Genomic DNA, 12280 nt, shown 5'->3' with positions numbered 1-12280 from the left:
GTAGAATTCTCCAGTGAAAGCACCTGGTAATGGAGATTTCCTTTAGGGGAGGTTTTTAACTATGAATTCAATTTCTATATTAGCTATAGAACTACTCAGGTTATCTATTTTATTTTGGATGACATTTGGTAGTTTGTGGTTTTCAGGAAACTGGTCCATTTCATCTAAGTTGTTAAAAGTATGTGCATAAAGTTAGTCTTAGTATTGCCTTAATAACCTCTTAATGAATGTGAGGTCTATATTGATTTCCCCTCTTTCATTCCTGATATTGGCAATTTGAATCTTCTCTCATATTAATGTGTTTAGCCTGGCTAGAAATTTATCAATTGCACTGATCTTTTCAAAGAACCAGTTTTGGATTTTGTTGTTTTTCTCTGTTCTCTGTTCATTTTTTTCAATTTCATTGATTGTTGCTGTTTATCATTTTTTCCTTCTGCTTGATTTGAGTTTCTTTTGTTCTTTTTCTAGTTTAAGGTGGAAGCTTAAGTTATTGATTTCAGATCTTTCTTGTTTTCTAATAACAGCAGTTAATGCTGTAAATTTCCCTCAAGTCACTGCTTTTTGCTGTATTCAACTAATTTTGATATACTATATTTTCATTTTCACTCTGTTCAAAATATTTCTAATCACTCGGGATATCTCTTTGACCTATGGATTATTTAGAAACGTATTACTTAATTTCCAAGTGTTTGGCGATTTTACGATTATTCTTCTGTTATTGATTTCTAGTTTAATTCCATTGTGGTCAGAGAACACGCTCTATATGATTTCAATGATTTTTCATTGGTTAAGCCTTGTTTTATGACCTAGGATACGGTCTATCTTGGGGAATGTTCCATGTGTACTTGAGAAGAATGTGTACTCCTGCTGTTGTTGGGTATTCTATAAACGTCGCTTGGATTCAGTCAATTGATGGGGTTGTTCATTTCTTCAACATCCTTTCTAATTTTGTCAGCTGGTTTCCATCAATTACTGAAGCTATAATTGTAGATTTGTTCATTTCTTCCTTCAGCTCTGTCAGCTTTTGCTTCTTCTATTTTGGGTCTCTGTCATTAGGAGCAAACACATTTAGGATTGTTATGTCTTCTTGGTGAATTGACACTTTCATCAATATATAATGTCCCTCATTAACCCTGGCAATTTTTTTGCTCTGAAGTCAAATCTGTCTGATAATATAGCCAATCCGACTTTCTTTTGATTAGTTTTTGAATGGTATCTGTTTCCATCTTATTGCTTTTAACCTATCTATATAATTATATTTGAAGTTTCTATAGGTGGCATATGGTTGAGTCGTGTTTTTAATCCATTCTGACAATCTCTGTTTTTTCATTGATGTGTTTATAGCACTTAATATAATATTGATAGGACATGATTTAGGTTTTCCATTGTACTATTGCTTTTCTGTTTGGTCTCTCTGATTTTTATTCCTCTTTCCCTTTTCCTGCCTTCTTTTGGATTATTTGACACTTTAATATATAATTTTAATTTATCTATTGTGACTTTGACATCACTTTGTATAATTTTTTTAGTAGTCACTCTAGGGATACAAAATACATACTTTTTGTAGCCTATTTAGAATCAGTATTTTACCAATTGTATTGCACTGTAAAAACCTTATCAGCATATGGAGCCCTTAACCCTCTCCACTTTATGCTGTCATTGTCTTATGTATTATATCTACATACACTGAAAATCTCAACAGAAAATGTTGTAATTTTTGTTTTCAATCAAAACTCAAGAGAAGAAAAATAGTCTATTATATTTACCCAAGTATTCACCAGTTTTGTTGTTCTTCCTTCATTCCAAATATTCCAATTTCCCTTCTGGTATCATTTCATTTCCATATGAAGAAATTCCTCTAGCAATTCTTTTTCAGCAGGTCTGCTTATGATGAATTTTCTTAGTTTTCCTTCATCTGAAACTGTGTTTTAAATTTTACTTTCATTTCTGAAGGATATTTTTTCTAGATATTGAATTCTAGGTTGACGAATATTTCATCACTTGAAAAACTTTGTGTTGCCTCCTCCTGATCTACAGTTTCTGATGAGAAATCTGCAGTCATTCAAATTGTTGTTCCCCTTTCTTTCTGGATACTTTCAAGTTTTTTCTTTGTCTTTATTTTTCAACAGTTTGATTATGATGCATCTATCTATGGGTTTCTTTTGGTTTATCCTGGTTGGGATTTACTCATTTTCTTGAATCTATAAGTTGGTGTCTTTCATCAAACTTGGGAATTTTTCAGCCATATTTCTTCAGAGATTTTTTTCAGCACTACTTTCTCCTCTCCTGATGGAATGCCAATGGCACGACTGATAGACCTTTTATTATTGTCCCACATGTACCTGAGGCACTGTTTATTTTTCCTCCAATCTTTTTTCTCTGTTGTTCATATTGCATAATTTCTATTTACCTACCTTCAAGTTTACTGACTCTTGCTTCTGACATTTCACTTCTGCTATTAAGTCCGTCCGGCGAATTTCTTTTTTTAAATTTCACTTGTATTTTTCAATTCTGAAGTTGCCACTTGGTTTCTACTTCTTTATATCTTCTATTTATTTGATGAGACTTTGTATTTTAACATTTGTTCCAAGAGTGTTTGTGACTGTTCATTTGAGATTTTAACAGTAGCTGATGTAAAGTCTTTGTCAGATAACTGCAACATCCACATCCTTCTGTCACTGATATCTTGTCTTTTGCTATGCAAGTTGAGATGTTTGGTTCTTTGAATGCCTGGTAATTCTGGAGTATATCCTGGACATTTTGAATATGACATTATAAAGCTCTAGGTCTTGCTTAAATTGTATGGAAAACATATTTTTGCTTTACCAGTCAATCTGATTAAGTTCAGGCCACACATTCCCACCAACCTTCTATGGGCTGATGGTCCAATGTCAGTTCAGTTTTTAAAGACTTTGCAGTGTTATTCAGATCCGTCTGGTGTGTATTTCACTAAGTGGTCAATCTGGAACCTAGATGGATGCCTGTTAGCTCAGTTCTCAAATTCTTGGTATGCTAATTAGGATCTGATCAACACATGCACAGGTTAGTGGTGCATATCCAGGAACTCATAAAAAAACTTCATGGGGTCACTTTCCTGAGCGCCTACCTCACATCCTCCCCATTACACTCCTAATTCCTGGGACTTCCCTTTCACTCCTCTCATTGGAAATTGTTCACTTCTGCAATTGTGCCACACTGGAGGCAAGCAGTGGGAGGAGAGAGAGACAAAAATGCAACAGTGGTAGCTGTGCCCTCTTGTGGCCACAGTTCCATCAAATAGAGATTAAGGATCCTCTCCCAAGAGTATTGGTTCCTGAAGGCTCCCATTACTACCACTGTTGCTGCCACTGCCTGACTGCCCAGGGATTGGGATGTGAGAGAAGAGAGGAATAAAGAAAAAATGGGGGACTTTCCACCATCTCACTTCTTAAGCCAGAACAACAGGGCTTCTCCTAGACCTCTCTGTCTGTACCACACTGCTCACTTCCAGGTTTCCAGCTGCATTAAGTTCAGGTTGAGGAATCCAAGACGTGGGGGAAAAAGTAGGAAACTCACCACTGGTTTGTTTGTTCCTCCGATTCTGGTGTTCTTCTCCAATCTTCCTGCAGCTATTTACTTTTCAGAATTCTCAAATAGCTGGGCCATTCATTCTGTCCAGGTTTAATGATTGTGTTCAGTAAGAAACAAAGACTGTCAGGCACTTAACCATCTTACCCAGGACTGTAATCTAGAATTGAATTTTAAATAAATCATTCTGGTGGTTGTATGGAGGATGGATTTGAAGGGAACATGATTGAAGACAGGGAGACCAGTTAAGAAAATACTGTAGAGATCTAGGCAATAGATGAGATCTCAAACCTGAGCAAAGGTGGTAGAGATTATGATGAGAATGCCAAATCAAGAAATACTCGGGAGGTAAAATCACCAAGAATTAATGAGGTCACCCTCTTATAAGGCCATAATTGAAATATGTAAGCAAGAAATTGAAAGTGAGGGGATCTCATCAAAATGGCAGTGTAAGCAGACTCTGAACTCATCTCCCATGAACACAACCAGGTTACAGATACTTTTGGAAAACTACCCTGGATAGAAAACTGAAAACAGGGCTGGCCCCGTGGCCGAGTGGTTAAGTTCACGTGCTCTGCTTCAGCGGCCCAGGGTTTCACTGGTTCAGATCCTGGGCGTGGACATGGCACTGCTCATTAGGCCACTTTGAGGCAGCATCCCACATACCACAACTAGAAGGACCCACAACTAAAATATATAACTATGTACTTGGGGGATTTGGAGAGAAAAAGCAGGAAAAAAAAAGATTGGCAACAGTTGTTAGCTCAGGTGCCAATGTTTAAAAAAAAAAATAGAAGAAGAAGATTGGCAACAGTTGTTAGCTCAGGTGCCAACCTTTAAAAAAATTAAAAAAAGCTTAAGAGAATAGAAATCATACAATGTCTACTCTCAAACCACAATGAAACTAAACTATCAATCAATAACAGAAAGATTGCTGGAAAACCCCAAAATACTGGGAGATTAAACAACAGAAAAAAGAAAAAAAGAAAACTGAAAACTGGATAAAAACAACCCCCACAACAAGGGACCGTCCTGACTAAGGCAGAAGAGGCAGAAATTCCTGCTGTAGAGAAAAAAAGCCACCTTTAGGAGAGGCGGAGATTCTCAGCCAGGCAGGCGGGAGCCAGCCTAAGGTGGGCAGCCCTCCCTGGAGGAGTGAGGTCTGGAGCGGGTGCCAATACTGCTATGAGCATCCTTCAGACTCAGCACAACTGAGACGAGGGTCTTACTACCTGGCTTCACTGGCTATTAACTGCAGTGGGGATACCCCCAGAAAAGCTATTGGATGAAAGCCAAAAAGACCTGGGGCTTAAAGGACCCATGCACAAACTCACCCATCTCAGCAACCTAAAATCACCGGAGAGAAGGCTGACAGTCCTCTGGTGAAAAGAGACTCACCTGGTGGGCTCTGGGGGCATCTTGGTGAGAGGAGGGGCCTCTCCAGAGACTGAGACATTAGGGAGGGCCATTGTTCTGACCCGCTACAGGCATGCTGACAGACCCCAGGTGGATGCCACTGAGGTTCTTCCCCTGGCCTGTTAGCCCAGGGGTCTGCCACACCCACTAGAGTGCAGATTTAATCCAGTTCAGCCAGGGCAGGCAGCCCACCCTAGGAACTGGCCCCACCCAACACCAAGCCCTCAGGCTACTTGTCGGCCTGTATTGACTGGGTGCCTCGATCCTCTACAGGCAGGGAAGTGTGTCCACCTCTGTGGGACAGGGCCTGTGTGAGGACCAGGTGAACTGTGTGGGGCACTGGTGGAGAGGTGGGGGCCTCTGCAGTGGGGCATTGGGGTACGCTCCAGGGGGTTGGGAAGTGTGCATGGACCAGGACTGTGTTGACGGTGTGTGTGGACCTGTAGGGGGTGAAGCTTATCAGCAGCAGAAGACCTGTGCTTCACAAATAGCCAGAAAAAGGATCAGCCCCACCTTCCAAAGCCTGAAACAATTGAGTGCTCCTGTGCCTAGGGCCAGGCCCACTCAGCTCCACTCCTAAGAGAACTTACAACAGCCTTGTAGGCCTGAGGCCTATAGCAACTGTAAGCCCCTGAGCCTAGCAACCAGCTACAATGGGTACCTACCCAATTAACAGGAAAACTCCAACAGGAGTGTGCTCTTAGACCTTGTAGTAAACGGTGCTGAGGCTCCCCAAACCAGATTTACAAACAGCTGGCCAGGGAAGGAAAGAATAGACTCCCTGGGTACCTGCAGTAAGAGCAACCCTGCCACAGCAGAAGGACACAAGTAGAACACAAAGGGGTCACTCCTGGATCATTTGGACTGGTGACCAGAGGGAAGCACAATGCTGGGCCTCAAAAGGCATCTTTTACATAAGGCCACTTCTCCAAGATCAGGAGACATAGCTGACTCACCTAATACATAGAAATAAGCACAGAGAAAGAGGCATAATGAGGAGACAAAAGAATACATTCCAAGCAAGGGAACAGGACAAAACCCCAGAAAATGGACTAAATGAAACAGAAATGAGTGACCTACCCGATAAAGAGTTCAAACAAAATCTCATATGGATGCTCACAGATATTGGGAGAAGACTGGATGAACACAGTGAGCTCATCAACAAAGAACTGGAAAATATAAAAAAGAACCAATCAGAAATAAAGAATACAATACTGGAAATGAAAAATTATCGAGAGGGACTCAATAACAGAATACAGGATACAGAAGAACGGACCAGTGAGCTAAATGAAAGACTAGAGGAAATCAGCCAAGCTGAACAGAAAAAAGAAAACAGAATTAGACAGAATTAGAACAGTCTAAGGGAACTCTGGGACAATATCAAGCACATTAACAATCGTATTATAGGTGTCCTAGAAGGACAAGAGAGAGACAAAGGGGCAGAAAATTTATTTGAAGAAACAATAAATGAAAATTTTCCAAACCTAAGGAAGGAAACAGACATCCAAGTACAGGAAGCACAGAGAGCTCCAAAAAAGATATTCCCAAAGAGGCCCACACCAAGACACATAATTAAAATGTCCAAAATTAAAGATAAAGAGAGAATCCTAAAAGCAGCAAGAGAAGGGCAACAAGTAACATACAAAGGAAAGCCCATAAGGCTATCAGCAGACTTTTCAGCTGAAACCCTACAGGCAAGAAGAGAATGGCATGACATATTTAAAGTGCTAAAAGGAAAAAACCTACAGCAGAAAATACTCTATCCATCAAGGTTGTCATTCAGAATGGAAGAAGAGATAAAGAGCTTCCCAGACAAGCAAAAATTAAAGGAGTTTATCACCAAGAAACCAGTTCTACAAGAAATGCTGAAGGGACTTATTTAAGTGGGAAAGTGATGATGACAAATAGGGATAAAAAAATTATCAAAAAAAACAGGCAAAAAATCACTGGTAAAGGTAAAGATATAGTAAAGATAGCAGATCAACCACCTGTGAAGATAATAAGGTTACAAGACGAAAGTACTAAAATTACCTATTTCAATGATAAGAGGGTAATGGATAGACACACACAAAGCAAGAGATTAGATATGATTTCAAAAACATAAAATGTGGGAGTGAAAAAGTAGAACTTTTAGAAAGAGGTCAAGCTAAAGAGTCTACTAACTCAATATAGACTGTTATATACATAGAACATTATATAGGAACCTCATGGTAATCACAAATCAGAAATCTATAATAAGTAAGCAAATAAGTAAGACAAAAGAAATCAAACATATTACTAAAGGAGGCCAACAAACCACGAGGGAAGAGAGAAAAAGAAAGGGACAGAGAAGGACTACTAAAACAACCGGGAAAAAAAAGTAACAAAGTGGCAATAAATACATATTTATCAATAGCTACTTTAAATGTCAATGGACTAAATGCTCCAATCAAAAGGCATAGGGTGGCCAACTAGATAAAAAAACAAGACCCACATATATGCTGCACACAAGAGACACACTTCAGACCTAAAGACACTCACAAACTGAAGGTGAAAGGATGGAAAAGGATATTCCATGCAAATAGCAAAGAAAAGAAAGCAGAGGTAGCAATACTTATATCAGACAAAATAGACATTAAAACGAAAACTAACAAGAGACAAAGAAGGGCTCTACATAATCATAAAGGGAACAATCCAACAAGAAGATATAATACTTATAAATATCTATGCACCCAACATGGAAGCACCCAAATACATAAAGGAATTATTAACAGACATAAAAGGAGAAATAGACAGTAACACAATAATAGTAGGGGGCTTTAATACTCCACTTACACCAATGGATAGATCATTCAAACAGAAGATCAGTAAAGAAACATTGGCCTTAAGTGACACATTTGACCAGATGGACTTAGTTGATATATATAGAACATTCTATCCAAAAAACACAAAATATACATTCTTTTCAATTATACACGGAACATTCTTCAGGATTGATCACATATTAGGCCATAAAACACGTCTCAATAAATTTAAGAAGATCGAAATAATACCATCCATCTTTTCTGACCACAAAGGTATGAAACTAGAAATCAACTACAGGAAGAAAACCAGAAAAGCCAGAAAAATGTGGAGATTAAACAAAATGCTACTGAACAACAATTGGATCAATGAAGAAATCAAAGGAGAAATCAAAAAAATCCTGGAGACAAATGAAAATGAAAATATGACATGCCACAATCTGTGGGATACAGCAAAAGCGGTTCTAAGAGGGAACTTTATAGCAATTCAGGCCTACCTCAACAAAGAAGAAAAATCCCAAATAGACAATCTAACAGTAAATCTAAAGGTACTGGAAAAAGAAGAACAAACAAATCCCAAAATCAGCAGAAGGAAGGAAATAATAAAAATCAGAGCAGACATAAACAAAATAGAGACTAAAAACAAATAGAAAAAATAATAAAACCAAGAGCTAGTTCTTTGAAAAGATAAACAAAACTGACAAACCCTTAGCTAGACTCCCCAAGAAAAAAAGAGAGAAGGCTCAAATAAATAAAATCAGAAATGAAGAGGAGAAATTACAAAGGACACCTCAGAAATACAAAAGATAATAAGAGAATAGTATGAAAAGCTATATGCCAACAAATTGGATAATCTAGAAGAAATGGATAAATTCTTAGAAACACACAACCTTCCAAAACTGGACCAAGAAGAAGTAGAGAATTTGATTAGACCGATCACCAGTAAGGAGATCGAAACAGCAATCAAAAACCTCCCAAAAAATAAAAGTCCAGGACCAGATGGCTTCCCTGGTGAATTCTACGAAATGTTCAAAGGAGACATAATATCTATCCTTCTCAAACTCTTCCAAAAAATTGAAGAGGAGGGGAGGCTTCCTAACTCATTCTATGAAGCCAACATTATCCTGATACCAAAACCAGACAAGGACAACACAAAAAAAGAAAATTACAGGCCAATATCACTCATGAACATCGATGCAAAAATCCTCAACAAAATACTAGCAAATCGAATACAACAATACATTAAAAAGATCATACATCATGATCAAGTGGGTTTCATTCCAGGGATGCAGGGATGGTTCAACATCTACAAATCTATCAACGTGATACACCACATTAACAAAATGAAGAATAAAAATCACATGATCATCTCAATAGATGCAGAGAAAGCATTTGACAAGATACAGCATCCATTTATGATAAAAACTCTAAATAAAATGGGTATGGGAGGAAAATACCTCAACATAATAAAGGCCATATATGACAAACCCACAGCAAATATCAAACTCAATGGAGAAAAACTGAAAGCTATCGCTCTAAGAACAGGAACCAGACAAGGATGCCCACTGTCACCACTCTTATTTAACATAGTATTGGAAGTCCTAGCCAGAACCATCAGGCAAGAGAAAGAAATAAAAGGGATCGATATTGGAAAAGAAGAAGTAAAACTGTCACTCTTTGCAGGAGACAGGATTTTATATATAGAAAACCCTAAGGAATCTACTAAAAAACTTTTAGAAAAAATAAAGGAATACAGTCAAGTCCCAGGATACAAAATCAACATACAAAAATGGGTTGCATTTCTATACACTAACAACAAAGTAGCAGAAAGAGAAATTAAGAATACAATCCCATTTACAATTGAAACAAAAATAATAAACTACCTAGGAATAAACTCAACCAAAGAGGTGAAAGATCTGTACACTGGAAACTATAAAACATTGTTGAAAGAAATCGAAGAAGACACAAAGAAATGGAAAGATATTCCATGCTGCTGGATTGGAAGAATTAACATAGTTAAAATGTCCATCCTTCCTAAAGCAATCTATAGATTCAATGCAATCACTATCAAAGGTCCAACAACATTTTTCACAGAAATAGAACAAAGAATCCTAAAATTTATATGGAACAACAAAAGACCCCGAATAGCCAAAGGATTCCTGAGAAAAAAGAACAAAGCTGGAGATATCACAGTCCCTGATTTCAGAATATACTACAAAGCCACAGTAACCAAAACAGCATGGTACTGGCACAAAAACAGACACACAGATCAATGGAACAGAATTGAGAGCCCAGAAGTAAACCCACACATTTATGGACAGCTAATATTCGACAAGGGAGCCAAAAGCAAACGATGGAGAAAGGAGAGTCTCTTCAATAAATAGTGCTGGGAGAACTGGACAGCCACATGCAAAAGGATGAGAGTAGACCATTACCTTACACCATGCACAAAAATCAACTAAAATGGATTAAAGACTTGAATGTAAGACCTGAAACCATGAAACTTCTAGAAGAAAACATAAGTGGTACACTCTTTGACATCAGTCTTAGTAGCATATTTTCAAGTACCAGGTCTGACTGGGCAAGGGAAACAAAAGAAAAAATGAACAAATGGGACTATATCAAACTAAAAAGCTTCTGCACAGCAAAGGAAACCATCAACAAAACGAAAAGACAACCTGACAATTGGGAGAAGATATTTGCAAACCATATATCAGATAAGGGGTTAATATCAAAAATATACAAAGAACTCATACATCTCAACAACAAAAAGAGCAACAACCCAATTAAAAAATGGGCAAAAGATCTGAACAGAGATTTCTCCAAAGAAGATATACGGATGGCCAACAGGCATATGAAAAGATGCTCAACATCATTAGCTATCGGGGAAATGCAAATCAAAACTACAATGAGGGATCACCTCACTCCAGTCAGAATGGCTATAACTAACAACACAGGAAACAAGTGTTGGAGAGGATGTGGAGAGAAGGGAACCCTCGTACACTGCTGGGGGAGTGCAAACTGGTGCAGCCACTATGGAAAGCAGTATGGAGTAGCCTCAGAAAATTAAGGATAGATCTACCATATGATCCAGCTATCCCACTGCTGGGTATTTATCCAAAGAACTTGAAAACACAAATGCATAAAGATATGTGCACCCCTATGTTCACTGCAGCATTATTCACAATAGCTAAGACTTGGAAGCAACCTAGGCGCCCATCAAGGAAAGAATGGATAAAGAAGATGTGGTATACATACACAATGGACTACTACTCAGCCATAAGAAATGATGAAATCTGGCCATTTGTGACAACATGGATGGATCTGGAGGGTATTATACTAAGTGAAATAAGTCAGAGGGAGAATGTCAAATACTGTATGATCTCACTCATAAGTAGAAGATAAAAACAATGGCAAACAAACACATAGCAATGGAGATTGGATTGGTGGTTACCAGAGGGGAAGCGGGAAGGGGGTAGGGCAAAAGGCATGATTAGGCTGACATGTGTGGTGATGGACTATAATTAGTCTTTGGGTGGTGAACATGATGTAATCTACAAAGAATTCAAAATATATTACGGTGTACATCTGAAAGCTATGTTACTGCAATAAAATAAAAAAAAGAAACTGAAAATGATCAAGACTGATGGCTCCGTTTAAAAAAAATAAAGTACTTAGGAATAAATTTAACAACAGAAATACAAAACGTATACTCTGATAACTATAAAACATTGTTGAAAAGAATTAAAGACCTAAATAAAAGGAAAGACATACCATGTTGTAGTGTAAGCCTCTGACACTTGGTTTTTCTCTTTTTTGTAATGCAAGTGTCTGATTTACCCACTTAAAATATGGCTATCTTAAATAAACACATTGCTAGCCACCCCCCTCCCCCCAACTTTGTTTCAGAGATCTTGGTTGATTTTGATAACTGACCGTTTGGGCCCACTGCTTTTTCCCTTCCTGTGCTTTAAATTCCTGCTCTTATGTTTTAAATTCGCCAGTAAAGCCCATGAAACACTGGGTCCCCACCCTCAACCTCAATAAAAGGAAAACCCCAGGCCCACCTGCACACACTCTCTCTCTTCCCTCAACCTTGCTGGGTGGCCCCAGGTGTGCTGTGTAATTTCCAGGACCTAAGTAATCAACCTTGTCTCTCTCAGAGTTTCCTGATGGTTATTGCTGAGGGCATCTTACAATCATAATAAGAACCAGAAGGTTCTTAAGTGGCCAGTCCAGCTACAACAGTGGTTATCAGCAGGCTGAGACAACACAAAACACACGTTTATAGTAGAAGATTTAATATGGTTAAGACGGCAATACTCTCCAAATTGACCTATAAATTCAATACAATCTCTATCAGAATTCCAGGTTTCTTTTTAGAAATTGACAAGCTGATGCTAAAATTCATATAGAAATGTGAAGGACCCAGAATAGCTACAACAATTTTGAAAAAGAGGAACAAAGTTTGAGAACTCACATTTCCTGATTTCAAAACTCACTAGAAAACTACAATA

The sequence above is a fragment of the Equus caballus genome, chromosome X (genome assembly GCF_041296265.1).
Source record: "Equus caballus isolate H_3958 breed thoroughbred chromosome X, TB-T2T, whole genome shotgun sequence".
Classification (NCBI taxonomy): domain Eukaryota; kingdom Metazoa; phylum Chordata; class Mammalia; order Perissodactyla; family Equidae; genus Equus; species Equus caballus.
Note: the sequence above shows the minus strand (reverse complement) of the source record.